Genomic DNA, 16,462 nt, shown 5'->3' with positions numbered 1-16,462 from the left:
ATACTGGAATTGTACTAATCAAAAAAATGTAAATTTATGTATTTACAATCATTTCATTTCTTTGTAAATAGTTTAGTACTTACATAAATATATATTATATCATATTTTTTCTAAATGTCATTGTTAATCTTAAAAATGTAAAGAATTGTTATAATCCAAAGAACAACTCTCTTTTTTGTGCCTAGCATAGATGTGTGTGCAGAGTTAAATAAAGCTTTAGTTTGGATTTTCAACCTAGTTGAATGTAACACAATTCTTTCAGCAATTACCCAAATTCACTTTTCCATGAGCACAAACAGCTACTTTTTACAACCAATACCACTGCAAAAGAAAAAAAAAAGAAAATTAAAAAATATAGTGTCTGATGGAAAAGAAAAAACTACAAGTTTACTACTAAGTTTAAAACCACATACTTTTATAATTGCTGAAACTGCAACTGAAAAGTGAATTCAGAAAGAGAAAAAGTTACTGAGTGAGAATGGAAGAATGAGATAAAACCTGGAATATAGGGGACAGCGGGCTGTTAGGAGCTCTGCAGGAGGTCTCCTTTATCCAATAGGATCAGGACAAGAATTATGGGAGGATTGCACTCGCATGGGCCTAAGGGAGTGAGCCCACTGTAATTCTGCTGGATGAAAGCAGGTCTGACAGCTAGGACACACCGCTGACCCCACACTGGACAGTGACGAAACAAACACATTTACATTCTGGTCTTTCACTGTAGCCTCTGTTGGACACCCGCATTACAAATGAAACACACACATTACATGTGAGGTCTTTCTCTCTCACAGTCTTATCGACATTCATGTGCTCTGACTATTTAGCTAGTTGCAAGTGTTTTTGCGATTAATAATTGAATGGTTAAAAAGCGTTTACACTGAACAAATGTGAAACATATTGATAAGGAGTGAAACACACTGTTCATTTACATTGAATGCCCTCATCCAGAAAGACTTTTTACATCCATTCATGTGTCTCGGAACTTTCAGATGTAACAGACATGAAAGCCCTTTCTTAAGGGTTTCTAAAGGAGTTTCCAAAAAAGAAGAACAAGAACATGGTTTTATATATTGATTGCTCACTAGTCTGATGATAGCCTAGAGGTACAGTACATCTGTTTTGTTCTCTATGAAAATGAGCTACACAATTGAAATATCTTTGGTTGTCCAAGCCTGTCTCTGGAACTTTCCATAATACAGTGGTTAGATTTTTTGCATCTGTAACCACACATATAAAGTGTTGCAATGTGTTTTTAGATTGTGTAATCCCTCCATTTTTTTGGCCATCCAATGGCCAGAGGCAGCTGCACCAAAAATTCCCTGAGTAGGTAAGGACGAGGCAAGAGTTGGGAAGAGGACAGCCTGAAAAGGACAGACAGGTAAAGATGGCGGAATGTTCTGGGAGGTGGTGGGTGAAGAGGAGGGTGACTTCTTCATTTGGCCCAAGGCACACAAAGAGCAGCTGATGAGATAAGGGCTGTAAGCAGCTTTAATGATGAACAGATTAGTCTGTTGTCAGGTAATGTTCCAGGATAGTTCAACTGACGTAGAAAAGTGCCATCTAAGGCGGGGGGGGGGGGGGGGGGGGGGGGGGGGGGGGGGGGGCGGGGGGTGTGAGGGGGCGGCGTGGACATGACGGGTCAGAGTTGACATGCTGTGGTGTCACGGAGCAGGAACTGATGCATGACATGACATGACATGCCCAGTCCTGCTCCACTGCTTCCATTAGAAACTCTACTCTGGATGGGAATTAACTGACCTCCCTGGTCAAAAATGGGTATGGGTCAAAGAAATAGTTATCCATAAAAATGTATTTTGTTATTCATTTTAGGTGAAGAAATTATTTTTGTCCTCAAAATGACAGCTCTCTAAAGTATATTTATATTTCTGATGTGATTAGTCTTCACAGGGCTGCCATTTCTGTGATAATAAGTTAATCAGAGGCTGTGTGTGCAACCATATCCATAATGATATAACTTAGCTAATATGGTAAAGTGGCTAAGGAGTCATATAAGTCACACATATGGAGAAAGAGGACTTTTTATAACAAATACTGTAGTACAACTGTGGATTGTGTATTTGCACATAATTTAGAAGGTTCACACTGACATGATGTGCGAATCACCATTATAGTTATAAAATGCAGCAACAGATTAATTAGGAAGCTGTAAACATGTTGTGGGCAGTTGAAGATAGCAGAAATAGACTTTGGATGGAAAGAAAAGGTTAGCAGAGGGATGCAAGTATTGTTCTTGAACTGATAACATGCTTTAGCTTAGCTGCTTTAGCTTGTTAAAAAGTTTGAAAATGAAAGTAATGAAAATTGAATAATATAAGAGGCTATATCATCATAGAAGCAGCTAAAACTGTACACAAAGCCTCTGAACGACTCACACAAGCAATAGTGTTTTTTTAAATTATTTTGGGCATTTCAAAGGCTCCATTCCCCCCAAACCCCAAGCAGGACTGAAGGGGAAGGGATGCACAGTGGGTTGAGTGGGGGGGGGGGGGGGGGGGGGGGGGGGGGGTTGAGCGGGTAACTAACAGGGTCAGAAAGGGGGAAGGGGATGGAGGTGGATGTGCAGGCTAATTGATAAGATGACCTGTTTCAGGAGAGGGACTGCTGGAGGGGGTGGTGAGAGGGAACGGCTGAAGGTAATTGACAGATCAGGCACAGGTATTGTTAGCTCAGCTTTACTGAGGTGGGTGTCGGAGGCACAGGGTTGGCTGAGGTTGCTGTTTGTGTGTCCAGGAGGGACCTGAGAGATAGGGAAAGTGGGAACAACAGGTTGGAGGTCCTGGACAGGAGGGAGGGGTGCCAGTGTCACTTTTGAATAGAGTAACTATACAAAAAAATGGATTTGATTTGATTTGATAACTGGATCCTGCCAAACACCGTGTGGGGATTCAGATGTCCCACTCCTTGGGAGGTTGGAGTGGCTATGGCTAATTGACAGAGATAAATGGACTTGGTGTAGTTGAAAGGTTTGCCTCTGTCCAGTGGAACGAAGGTATTCAGAGAACCGAGAGATAGAGCCATAAATCACACTGGGGTCTGGGATCTACTCGTGTTGTATTCAATTACTCCAGCTGCTACTAAGCAGACTGAGCAAATATCAGTCCAGTATGTCCAGTTAAACGCTATAGGACAACTTCAGGAGACCTTTTCATGTGGAATACAGTTGAAATATATAGAAATCATAATTTGTCTCTTTTTAATACAATAGGATACACAAAACCAAACACCAAGATTGAGATGAAAATGTACTCAATTGTCCCCAGAGGGAAATTCATCTCGAATGCACTGTTGCTGCCTAAATACAATGCCCACCACAAGCATCTGATGCATCAGCAAACAAGCACTTGTGTCTGGGTCACTAACACACCGCTCTACAGCTACAAAGTGAAACCACATTAAAAACCACAAGAATAAAAAGTGATAGTTTAGGTCAGGGTTAGTTTAGGTCGATGATGGTTCAGGTCATTGTTAGTTTAGGGTAATGATAGTTTAGGTCATTGTTGGTTTAGATCAGTGATAGGTCAGGGTTCTGCAATCCTTGTCCTGGACTACCAAAATGCTTACTGGTTTTTGTTACATCAACATGTTTGTATAGAACAACAAGCTCACTGCACATACTGCTGCAATGATATGTTGCTAATACTAAAAAATAATTTATCATATACTTTAATTTCACACATTTGTGAAGTGCTCTCAGTAATGTTGTTGTGTGATGTTCTGAGACATTCCTCCCAGTGAAACTTGTTCTCTCCCAAATTAAACATAGTTTGTAGAATAAAAATAAATGTATCTCATCTTGATAGCAAGTAAGACAGTTTGGAATTCAAAAGACATCATCCTCAAGACAATATAGTGCTTGGAGTACATGTCCTACTGACTGACGTCCATTGATCACACATCTGTAGGGAGAATATTGCCAAATAATAGGTTTCTACAGGCTTTCTTTTTTATACAGAAGAGCAAGTATGTCGCACAGCCACAAGGTGGTGCTTTCTCACCACACTTTCCATCAGGAGAGGACCTATAAGAAGCGCACTGGCTTCAAAGGAATGGAAATCTTTTATCTTAATCCTTTTCCATAGGGTGTATATTTTTAGGTTAAGTCCCCGTTACACCTTTGAAACAAAACATCAAATTTCACGTTGCCAGAGATGCATTTCTGTTCAAAATATGACATCTGTACTGACACGTCCCTCTAGCACCTGGCCACACTGACCCCAGGATCAGTGCATTCTTTTTTTTTCTTGTGATAAAAGAATGTTTCCTCTGTACTGATGGACTCATGCTGGGATGACCTGAATGTCAGGTCTCTGACATGCGTCCGTCCTGCGCGCGTTCCATGGCCGCTCTGTCACCGCTTCTCGCTAGCAGCACGAGGCCGCCATTAGCTCCTGAAGTGTGAGCCATGTGTCAGGTGGGGAGAACCGTGAGGAAATCACATACAGACACACAGCCATCATGCAGGAAGGGTCAGTGATCTATGACCCTACAGTCAGGTGGTGCTTATTACAACAGCGCCATGTTATTGTTCCCCCCTCTCCACCCATGACTAATCCTGCTTTGAGGTAAATTAGAGGTAAAATCATTCAGTGTTATCAAGCAATCCCAGGCATTAAATTTGCTTTTGCAATGTAACCTACAGAACAGAGCTGTAAGGATACTGATCTTTTCTATTGCTGGCTGCAAAACAGTGCCAACCAAATAAATGATGCTGCAGATTTCCTTGCATTGTGCTCTCTGTCTCATGAGCACAGCATGTTTCTTTCTTTCTTTCTTTGTGCTAATTGCACTTTAATTCACAGGATGCCTGGAGTGATCCCTAATGATTTTGGACAACCCGGGAAAAAGTCCCGAGTTGTGTATCTGCTTTATCTCATCTGCTCTCGTTCCGCTCGTGTGTGTTCCTTGCTGCACCCACAGAGAGCTTCCCGAGAATCTCTGTGGGGTCATTTAAGACTATTTAGCACATTTGTTTGAAGGATGATTCAGTGTTCTGTGTTCTGGAAGCCATGGTTTATACTGTTAAATTTGCTATAGAAACTTTTGCAAGATGACAAAGATGTCATGGATGAGGGCTTTTGAACAGCACCATGCTGGGCTCCCCTCAAATTCCGCATCAGCACAACATCTGAGGCGTTGAGAATGGTTAAAAAGAGGCATGCGGCAGTGATGTCTCGCAAGATACATCTGAGATAGATCTGAGACACCACAAAATGAAAAGAACTGTGGCAAAAGTGAATGTAGGCTATATCATTTATAAGCAGAGCCTTTTCCCGTCTTGCATACTAGTACATGCTGTGTAGTGTATTGATTAGGGAGGTCGTGGCCCCAAGAAGGTAGATTTGTTTCCCAGGTGGAGCATTGCTGTCATGCCCTACTTTGGTTCACTGATTTTGTTTCTGTGACCAGGGTATGACACTTTCATCAGTTTGTATCTCACTCATCTGTAAATATATCATTTAATCCCTTAAATTGGTATCTTTATCAAGGCAAGAATCCAGCGAACAATGTCCATTGTAATTTTTAGTCCCGAAAGCGTGCTAACTCAGAGAAACATTGATAGAATGTCCATTGTTTACTCTCTTACATTGTTTAGTTCTTCAGAGGAATTATCATTGTTGTCTGTTTCGCTGTTGGATACACGCCAAAAGAATTGTGTACATAGGAATGTCAATATCTCCGGTTTGCATAGATTCTCTGAAATAAGATGAGCCCGCCTACAAGCTTCTCTGATGAATACTGGCCAAGCAGTCCCTCAGTATAGCTAATGGGACCCTGCATACACAAACCAAAACGTTTTATACGCCATTGCATGCATGGACAGACAGTGTGTCAAAAGAGAGTAAATCCTTCCACAGACATTAAAAGTCATTTGGTGCCTGGTTAAGCAGAAGTAATAGCTCGCTACAATTCAAACTTTGCAGGTTGGTTGGAACAAAAACATGAGTTCGAGAATCCCTGTCTTAATGACATCATCATCCACACATCCAGGTTAAGGTCAAATCCATTTCAATTCAGTCAGTTCATAAAATGAATTGAAATTCAATTAATTCATCTATGTAGTACATTTCAGTTCAAAAATTGAATTTCACTTGAAATGCCCAACCCCAACCTAAAAAAAAAAAGACATACAATACATGTGAAAAGCCTCATACATACACCTAAAAGACACCTTTGCACACTCACCCGAGTGTGCCGTCAATCCACATGAGACAGTAAGGGAAAGAGACTCACTGATACACTCAGCACATTTATGCTACTTAACCCCTGTTTTGCGAGATCAAATTGTTTCCATGGCAATGCAAAAAATGGAAATGAATTTTCTCACTTCAAAGTATAAAATCTATAAGCACTCCAGCAAAATAATGCTCCCTATCCCTATTCCAGACGGCCAACTACAATTTCAGCATTACTCTCACATTGCTGCCTCCTTTGGAGAAAAAAAAGAGCTTCTTTGAAGAAATTTAAATGTAGTACGAATGTGTTTGAGGCTAAACAACCTGAAAGCTCTGAACTCCAAAAGTAGTCCTCTCTGTGGCTCACACTCCCTTTGAGTGAGAAACTTGTTCCCTTTTGCAGTAGCACACCTTTTGATTTTGCAGTTGTCCTGTCCCTTCTGTGAGTTAATTCAAGTTCACTGAAGCTGTAGACCAAGATCTTGCAAAGTTATTGTGTCTCCAACGGCAGGGATCATCCTCAAAAGCATGTTTGCAATCATAAATTAAAGGTGAGCTTATAGACCTCGCGTCTAAAGTTAATTAAATTTCAACCTTTGCCACTGCATAATGTGACATCAATCACATTAAGGCTCTACTTATTTTCAGAATTAAAGAGAAATGTGTGTAGATGACTTGCTGTCAGATAAGGACTAGTCTTCAGCTGCTCAATCACTCACCTGCCTCGGCAGGCTGCCGACGCCCTGCCCTCCCTTTCCTGACCAATACAAATGTCCGTCTCACTTCAGTCCCCGCCCCCAAGTCACCCTGAGACGTGCAGTAGAAGAGAAGGCATATGTCAGTGTTGTTATTCTATCTGTCTGCCTTTGACAGAAATATTAATTATAAAGTCATCCTTTGTGAGAATTTTGGATAAGGCCTTTCATTAATCAGTTCAACCATTATTAAAAAAATATGACTTACAGATCATCAAAGGATGCAATGTTTCACTCCAAGCAAAATAGGGGGAAGGAGAATAGGATAGTTGCAGAAAGTTGCATTATGGATGCTATTCTGATGAGGTGAGTATTCATCTGTGACAAAGTGGTGGAAAGAAGGAAGTATGGATCCTGCTCATGGTGCAAAGCAACCCCTCTCATCTGTGATACAGGTACATTACATTACATTTATTTAGCAGATGCTTTTATCCAAAGCAACATACAGATATTGTTATAGTTTGGCCATGTATGGCCCTGTTCAGACCTGTACTTTGTATCCAGATATATCCAGGTTGTGTCTAGATTCAGTCGAGACGGATGTCAGTTCACACCTGGCATCAGAATGCGTCTCCACATGCGTCTCGAGTGACCACTTGTGATCGGATCTCATTTCCCCGCTCAATATGCTAATACACATGTACATCATTTCCATTTGCAAAGACCAAATGCGTTGTTGTTTTTAAGCAGCAGGAGGCAGCAATGCACTACCTGTGCCTAGTCTGCCAGAAATTAGAAGAAGAAGAATTTTGCAAAGATCTTGGCACGCAGGCAAAATTAAAAAATAAACAGACTGGGTCTACTCCTTGGCGTGTTCCAGGCAAACCAAATCGCCCAAGGTGTTTGACGTTGTTGTGGCTTCTTCTTGTTGTTTCGCACTTTAATGTGACGCCATTGGCGCGCGAATGAGTACGTCCGCTTACGCAGAGGACGTCAGTTGACTAGGCGGTCCTTTGATGTGGCCCAGGACGCATTCGTGTACACACTGCTAAAAGAAGTTGGCCATATGCGACCCAGACCACCTCCGAATGTGCTCTGAGTGATCGGCTCTCAATGCGTCCTCAATACGTCTTGGGTGCATTAACACCTGTAGTTAGAGCTGTCCACTTGTGATCGGATCACCCAAGACGCATTTTAATGCCAGGTCTGAACAGGGCCTATGGCTGCCACTGGAACTGGCTTACTTGTCTTTATTGATGATGTGACTGCTGATTGTAGCAGCAGGAGGAATTCTGAAGTGTACAGACATCTTATCTGCTCAGATTCAAACAAATGCCTCAAAACTCATTGGACAGCTCTTCACTTTGCAGCAGGACAATGACCCAAAACACACTGCTAAAGCACCCAATTAGTTTTTTAGGGCCAAAAAGTGGAATGCTCTTCACTGGCTAAGTCAACCTCCTAACCTCAATCTAGCTGGACATATGTTTCACTTGGTGAAGCAAGTCTGAAGGCAAGAATCCCTTGAAACAATCAGGAACTGAAGATGGTTGCAATACAGGTCTGACAGAGTGTCACCAGGGAAGATACCCAGCATATGGTGAATTCTAGGGGTCACAGACTTTAGGCAGTCATTGAATGCGAAGGATTTACAACCAAATGCTAAATAGGACTTGATTTAAGATTATGTTAATTTGTCCAATTACTATTGGTTCCCTAAAATGGGGGGACTATGCATAAAAAGGGCTGTAATTCCTACATGGACCACTGGAAATGGCTGTAAAAACCCTTAAATTAAAGCGTTATGCTCATGTGCATTGTTTTATTTTAAATCCAATTTTTCAAAGTACAGAGCCAAAACAATAAAAACTGTGTCACTGTCCAAATACGGACTGCACTGTATATACATTAACATTTCTTGATATTGTATCAGAAAATTCTAAATCTAAAGAAAAAACACGTTACCACTCTCATCAAGCCAGCAGAGATAGATCTGAATGGGTGTTCTATTGTTGCTCTCTTTGTAGAGAGTGCAGAGAGCCTGAATGCATAGGTGTGCTGGACATATTAAGCCATTCACATTCAGTAATGACTTCAGTAGTTTGTTAAATTAAGATGGAGCATCACCCATTGTTTTCTGTTCCTCATTTCTTCATTTACCAAGACTCAAATGTGTGGTTTTGTATTGCTGCAGACAAGAAGCAAACAAAGGACTATAGGAGAATATACTTCCTGTAAGCCAGACAGAGCTTTACAGAGAAAATGTATTGCAGGAATAATGTATACAATATTGCACTCATACTGAAAAAAGATTTTTCAAAAGTACTGTAAAATTGAATATGGGTAAGACAATTAAGACTCCAGGTAAAAATGATGCATAGTCTTGTATAAAGAAGGGAATAAATCATTTTATTTATGAAGAATTCATGAATTCTAATGTCAACATTTGTATTTGAATTGTCATTATTAATTATAACATACCTAATCTGGAGCCACATAAAAATGCCTGGCTCATTGAAAAAAAGAATTCTTGTTATTCTCAGTAGTGTCAGTAGTAGAACAGTTGATGTCAGTAGTAGAACAGTTGATGTTTGTTGTTAAACAGAGTACATATCTGGTTTGGTTTATGTCATCTGTCCACTGAAACTCTTAGCCAGTTCCCCTGGTAACATCAAAGCAAACCAGTGCACATGCAGTACCCTACCAGCTGTCATCATCAAATGGGTACACATTACCTTGGCACGACCAAGGTGACTAAGGAAACAGGAGTATGCAATTAATGCAGGTAAGCATTCGATCAATTGCATTCGATAAACCAAGTGTATTTAGATGGATGCCCTCTTAAGTGTCCAGAACCAAAGTTGTGTGGTTGAATGGGCATAGATTGCAGAGTAGCTTTCAAACCCCTCATATACAACCTGAAACATGCATAATGTTTTTTTTAAATATGGCAGACAAGAAAACATCGCTTCACTTCAAGCATTTTGGATTTCTCTGAGACACAGGCACTAATAAATGTACAGTCCAGATGGAAATCCAGGGGGAATCCTAGCCCCAAAGTCTCATAATCTCAGTCCTCTGGAAGCACAATGAATTTGTCTATCATGGAGATCAGAAATGAGCTGTAGCAGGTGAACGTTGGTTTGTAAGACCTGTCATTGACATTTCCTCCGAGGTCCCCAAAAATGTACAAACTCCTTCAGTCATGCTGATGTTTTTCCCTGTCATAGAATTAAGAAGATCTGGGAGCAGGGAGATGTCTCCCTGTCACATTTAATCCACTCACCATAATGAAAATGGGTGTTATTTATTGACTGAAAGCCCCCACTGACGGTAATTCTAAGATGGAGGGGGAAAAACAACAAAAAGGATAGATGAGACTCCCTCTGTCAATCAAATTAAGGAGGCGGGGTATCAAGGCCAGCAAACGAGTCAGCCTGCCAAGGCCCAGGTGGCAGGCTGCCAGATCAATTTGGGCAGCACAGACGGTTATATGAAGAAATATTTAGTCCGCTCTGAACTGCTGCCCGTCTTCAGACAGCACGCACAGGGACTTTCCAAGAGTCAGAAGTTCACCAGAAGACAGTGAAACTAGGAAGTAAAACCAATGAATTTCCTTTTGGAGTGTGCAATTATATTGAAACCACCACATACATTATACATATTTGTATGTGTGCTTGTGTGTATGTGATTCAGATCAATAGTAGAAGTGAAAGGAAAGACACTTAGATTTAAAAAAACTTTAAAATGTGACATAATTATTATAACTGCTGATATGATTTTGATGAGCGACAGGTGTGTTATGAGCGATGCTATGCACCGGCACAGCAAAGATTATATACCTATATATAACTGTGGGGAGCCAATGATATTTGGTGATGCTGTTCTGTAATATATATACAAATATACACTCAAGTGAGGCATGATTGATTATGTTTTATAAAAATAATCAAATTATTATCCGTAAAGCTCTGTAATCTATTCGCTCAAATGCTGATTAATAAACCTAATCAAATGTGGTACATCCGCTGGGAGGGCAGGTTCACGATGTAAAAACATGATGTACCTTATGCTGATATGATAAATTGGTTATTTGAACTACAGAGGAGCCACATTATTTTTGAATAGGAGCGCACAAGTATCACCCACAGGTCAGCTCCTTCTGTAAAGTCTTCTCAGTCCTCTGGTCGGCCAGTCGTTCCTGGTTCGGTTGAGAGAGACAGGGTGAAGGTGTGGGGACAGAGGGCTAATTAACGAGGTCATTACCAGTCAGACAGGCCTTCTGTCGGCCGGGCCTGGGGATTACAGGCAGCATGTTTGGAGACCGGTTCGCTCTAAGTGCCAGCTCGTTAACCGCTTGCTTAATGAAAGACTAATGAGGCAGAATGGAGCGAGGAGAGAGGCAGAGGTTCCCTCGCAGAAAGGTGAAAACAGCAGAGGTTGGTATGACTGAACGGCAGAACCCCACACGTTCCCGGTCATTAACCCGCTGCTCAAGCGCTCAACGGCTGCTCAATTCCTTCTCCTCCCGACAGCTCACCTGAGTCCTGCTCCTGCAGTGTCCTATGAACACTCCCATATGAATGTACTTTCCACTTGCGTACCTACCTCTCTTACACACAAACACACATGGACGCGCGTACACACACGTGCATGTCCACACACACACACACACACACACACACAACATTTAGAGATACAAAAACTTAATTCTCTCTTCAATAGTTCCCCGGTATTATATGCAGATTGAAGGTCAATGTCTCCACATTCAAAAATGTAGGATTTGCATTATATAAGTCTAAACACGGAATTATTAAATGCAGTGGTTTGGTTAGACACACTCACAAGAACTGATCATCTGTGCCATAATGCCTGCATGTCCCAAGGCTGTCAGTCTCCCCTCTGCATTCCAGTGTCAGCGTTTGCCCCTGAAAAGAGATTGAATGTGATTCAGTATGTGAACTGGAAGTGCCTGGACAATGCATATCACTCTCACAAAATGAGTTCTGCCATATTATGTACTGCAATAAGTCTGTGGAATTCAGTGTAACTTGGAGCTATTATAACCCTACTTGTGTGTCAGCACCAACATCCATCCATTATCTATACCCGCTAATCCTGAGCAGGGTCGTGAGGGGTGCTGGAGCCTATCCCAGCATGCATTGGACGAGAGGCAGGACACTCATACCTATGGGCAATTAAGAGCCTCCAATTAGCCTACCTGAATGTCTTTGGACTGTGGGAGGAAATCAGAGTACCTAGAGGAAACCCATGTGGACACAGGGAGTGTATACAAACTCCACACAGAAAGACCCCAAGTCAAGATTGGAACCCACAACCTTCTTGATGTGAGGTAGTGCTACCCACTGCAGTGCCCTTCAACACCAACATGAATATAATAATATATATTGACCAGATCAAGCCATTAAGCCCAACTGTACTCATATTTATTCTAGTCTAGAGATCAACCAGCACTATATCAAGGCTGGACTTGAACACCCCAAGGGTCTCTGTTGCTACTACATGATTTGCCAATCAGGTTTGCCAATGGTCTTCTCAACTCAATCCAACCAGTGTACACTTGTGCAGCAGTCCTTGGTGTGTCCTTTGGTCAGCAGACTAGGGATAGGTTCATATTTAAATCGATAAAGTTAAAGGATGAATTAGACAAAACTGTAATCTTAAAATAAATCCTCACAGGTGTCTATAGGTCCCGCCATTCACAAGTAATCACAAGTGCATATCTGCCTTCCCCTCCCTGCGCATAATGTAGATTGTGCTGACAGGCAGAGAGTGCACACAGACTGAAGTGAGCTAGTTTTCAAAACAACTTATTGTTCTATAAAATATATTTAGAATCATGGCATATCAGAGAAGAAGGTTTTGCACCATGACAGAAGTAACTGAAGATCTTGAAACAGCAAATCTGAATTAGAGGCTTTGTTTTCAGATTTGGAAAGCGGAGTCTTGCTCGAAGAGGGTGCTCTAGGCAGAGGGATATGTTGGCTGGTAGGCATGGAAGTTTACTAAAAAAAGTCAATTTGTGTTCTTAGAATTTCTTATTATACCACATCAATTTTTTATATACTAGTTTTTAGCAAGACTTGCCAAGTTTGTAGCTTCACTTAGATACCACAAATATATATTTTTGGAATATTTACCATTGATTAACACTGATGGTGATGGAACATTCAGGATTTGAATAATGCACTTGCAGCTGACATCAAAAGTGGCCAATGCAGCTGCCACAGATTCCACCCCAAATATTAGTTTTATGTCATAATTCCTACAAGCTAACATCTGTATTTCAACATTCAACATAATGGTAATTCTTGTAATATATTGACACTCAAAACCATGTTAAAAAATATTTTTCTCTTTTATCTGAGTGAAGAAAACTTCTTTTGCAGTGTAAATAACTTGTTCAAAACATTATTCAAAATGTGCCATTTTTAGAGGTTTTGGGGGATCTTGAAAAAACATTTGCTGAATTTAACTGCCTTTAGTTATCTTTTTTTGATATTTTTTTCCAGCGGTGGGAAACATGTTGCGGATGAACTGTGTACAATAGTTTCACCACTAGCTGATGTGGATTTTGTAAAATAAATAGCAGAGTTGCGATTTATGTGTATATATAAATTACGCACACATTTCATACATAGTCTGGATGGAACACTTCTTGATAGAGGCCTTCAAATAATGCCATAATTCATGTCTCTGTTGTATGTTGCCACAAAGCTATAAGGCTTTATTTAAGAGTAGAGCAAACCAGGTAGAAATGACCTTTTTAAGTGCTTGGGGTTTTTTATTATTGGATTATCAAAGTACAGCCCATATCGTCTTGCTATACCTCCGCCTCCAGTTTTCTGTCATAAAAAATTCATTTCCAAATGCAACTATGTATGGGAACAACCTGGTTTAGCTGCTTCAATGTGTCAATGTCAGCATATCTGTGTTGACTATGCATTTCCCTCGAAACTAACATGCCTGTGGGTTCCTGGATCAGCACAGTCCCCCTTGCCTTATTTTGCCTCAAGTCACTTGGCTTTTTTGTTTGTTTGTGTGTTTGTTTTGAGCAGGATAATGGAAGATTGCATAAAATATCTGTTAGTGTGTTAAAAAATAAACCTCCCCTAGTTCTTCAAGTATGTAGTTACCAATGGGACCTGCTGCCTTAATTGTAATTTTTGTATTACTTTGTACTTTCTCTTTCCAAGCCTCCCTACACAGTGACTGTTTTGCAACATCTGTTTTCACCCCACTATAGTCTACTCATCCCCATCTCCTGCACCAAGTCATATCTCTGTAATCCCTACTATGTCATTACATTCTACTATTTATTCAACGGTATAACTCATTTGGTTTTTGGCAGGAAAAAATATAGCTTATTTCCTCTCCACTTCGCCTACACCCAGTTGCACTAAAGCGCCTTTAATAAAGCTGTGCTATAAAAGTCCTTTATTTGTTATCTCTAATTGGTATGATTATATTTAGCCTCCCAAACTCCTCTGTACCTCCTCCATACCCCCCAAGTCCCTATCATAATCATTACCTTAAGTGTACTCTGGCTGAATGGAGTGCGAGCACCAGTTCAGGTGCACACCAGAGGGGGTAGCTGAAGAACTTGTATCCAAGCTACAGCAGACATTGAGCAAAAATAACTGCCTACAACACTGCAATAGCATCCTGGCTACATTCTCTCAACTGTCAGTGAAACCAACCGTAGAATTTAAAATAATACCATGAAAAAAAAATCAGCATCCTATAAAAATGGACACCTCAGAAATAATTTACTTGCTACCTGGCAGCAGCAATGACAACAAAAAATACAATGTTGGAAATCCTCCTGACATGTTACCTCATATAAGCCCTGGTACATGTTCACTCATTAAAACCAGGATTAAAAATTACATCTTTGATCCTAAACGTGTGTTCATAACAAAAAAGTGAAGCATTTGGGAGTTGCTTCAATTTTTTTTTAAAAGCAAGTTGTGTTCAACCAGTAAATACAATGCCACATTTTCGTGTTACCCTGTCAGAAAGTTAGTCCTGTCATTTGACTTGCAGTTCCCCAATATTCAACTGCTCTAAATTGTCTATAACAATTCCTGGTCAGGTAAATTAATGCTCACTACACAGAAACTTCCTTTGCATGACTGATAACACCGGAATACAGCTGCACTCTATAGAGGGCTGCCCTGTGGAAGTAATAAAAAGTATTGATCCAGGCCTTGTGTTTTTTTTTTTGTTTTTTTTTTTAATCATTCTGATGTCAGGGATTGTTGCAGGATTTCAGCTGGCTATTTACCCAGTAAAAGGAAGATCGTTATTCGGTAAGCTGAGTTTAATTAGTCTCAGAGCAAATTGTCACTCAGGGACCCGTGTGATTGGTACACAGTGACCCCACTGACTGTTACCCAGATGCTGAGTGCGTGAGTTATAGAATTAGCTGTCAACTTTTTCAGACAGGTTTTCTCTTTTCACTTTTAAACAGGCTATGAAATGTTATATTATTGTTGTCTGGGTTATTTATTTCTTGGTAATCCTCAGTAGGGAGACTGTCTATGGTGGAAAATGTATTGATTTCAGTGTGTAAGTCAGGAAGACTGGAGATTTTCTGCTGCCTGTTAGATCCATTGCAATCGACTCACACATTCAAGCAGTCAGCAACCCACAGAGCCCACAGAGCAAATGCGGTTGTCACTGTCATTCTGTCTCATTTTGGATGATTTTTCTACAGAAATGGAGAGGAAGCAACAGGCTTCCTTTTCTTCTCTGAGTGATTAATGTTTGGGTTGTGTCCCTCTCCCTTTTTCTTATTCACTCTCCATTTTTTATACCCTGTCCTGCTATTTCCTTCAGAAAAGTGTGTGTGTGTGAGAGAGAGAGAGAGAGAAGGAAAAGACACACTTAGAATAACTCAAATATCAGTCACACTAAGAATCGAGGGTTATTTAATTTAGCCCAAAAATCTGTCCGCTCCATTTCTGCAGTCACCCAAAAATGTCATCAGGAGGTTTCAGAGAGAGAGAGAGAGAGAGAGAGAGAGAGGAGAACACACCTACATAATTGTAACTTTGAGATTGCTTATGACCATGATTGTTTTCCGTTTTATTTAAAAAATAAAATAAAATACAATTTATCAGTGTTTATTTTGAATACTAAGAGATCGGTGAAAACCGGTTTTTAAAAATTGCCAAAGGCCTCAGATCATAAAAATAACAATGCAAAGATTAGGGTGAAAATTAGATTTTCATTCCAAACATCGATAACTTACAGCTTTTCATTGCACAATCAGCAGCTTGCTTGTGCTTCCCCCCCAGTCTTCTCTCCACTTTCTATTTCTGGAAGCTTGTTCTGAGCAGTCCTGCATGCCAAATAGAGTGTTACAGTGATGACGTCTTTTTGTCGGCCAACCCAGGTGTTTCTTCCACCATGGGTTCCCTCGGCAGATTTCCAATTATTTTTTTCTTGTAGGGATTTCAATTTCTGCAGAAAATAAGGTCTGTGGTTAACATAAGCTTGAGAGAGTTTCACGTTTTGTTCTACAACAAAAATTCCAATATTAATATC

This window comes from Anguilla anguilla, chromosome 2 (assembly GCF_013347855.1).
Source record: "Anguilla anguilla isolate fAngAng1 chromosome 2, fAngAng1.pri, whole genome shotgun sequence".
NCBI classification, from domain to species: Eukaryota; Metazoa; Chordata; class Actinopteri; order Anguilliformes; family Anguillidae; genus Anguilla; species Anguilla anguilla.
Note: the sequence above shows the minus strand (reverse complement) of the source record.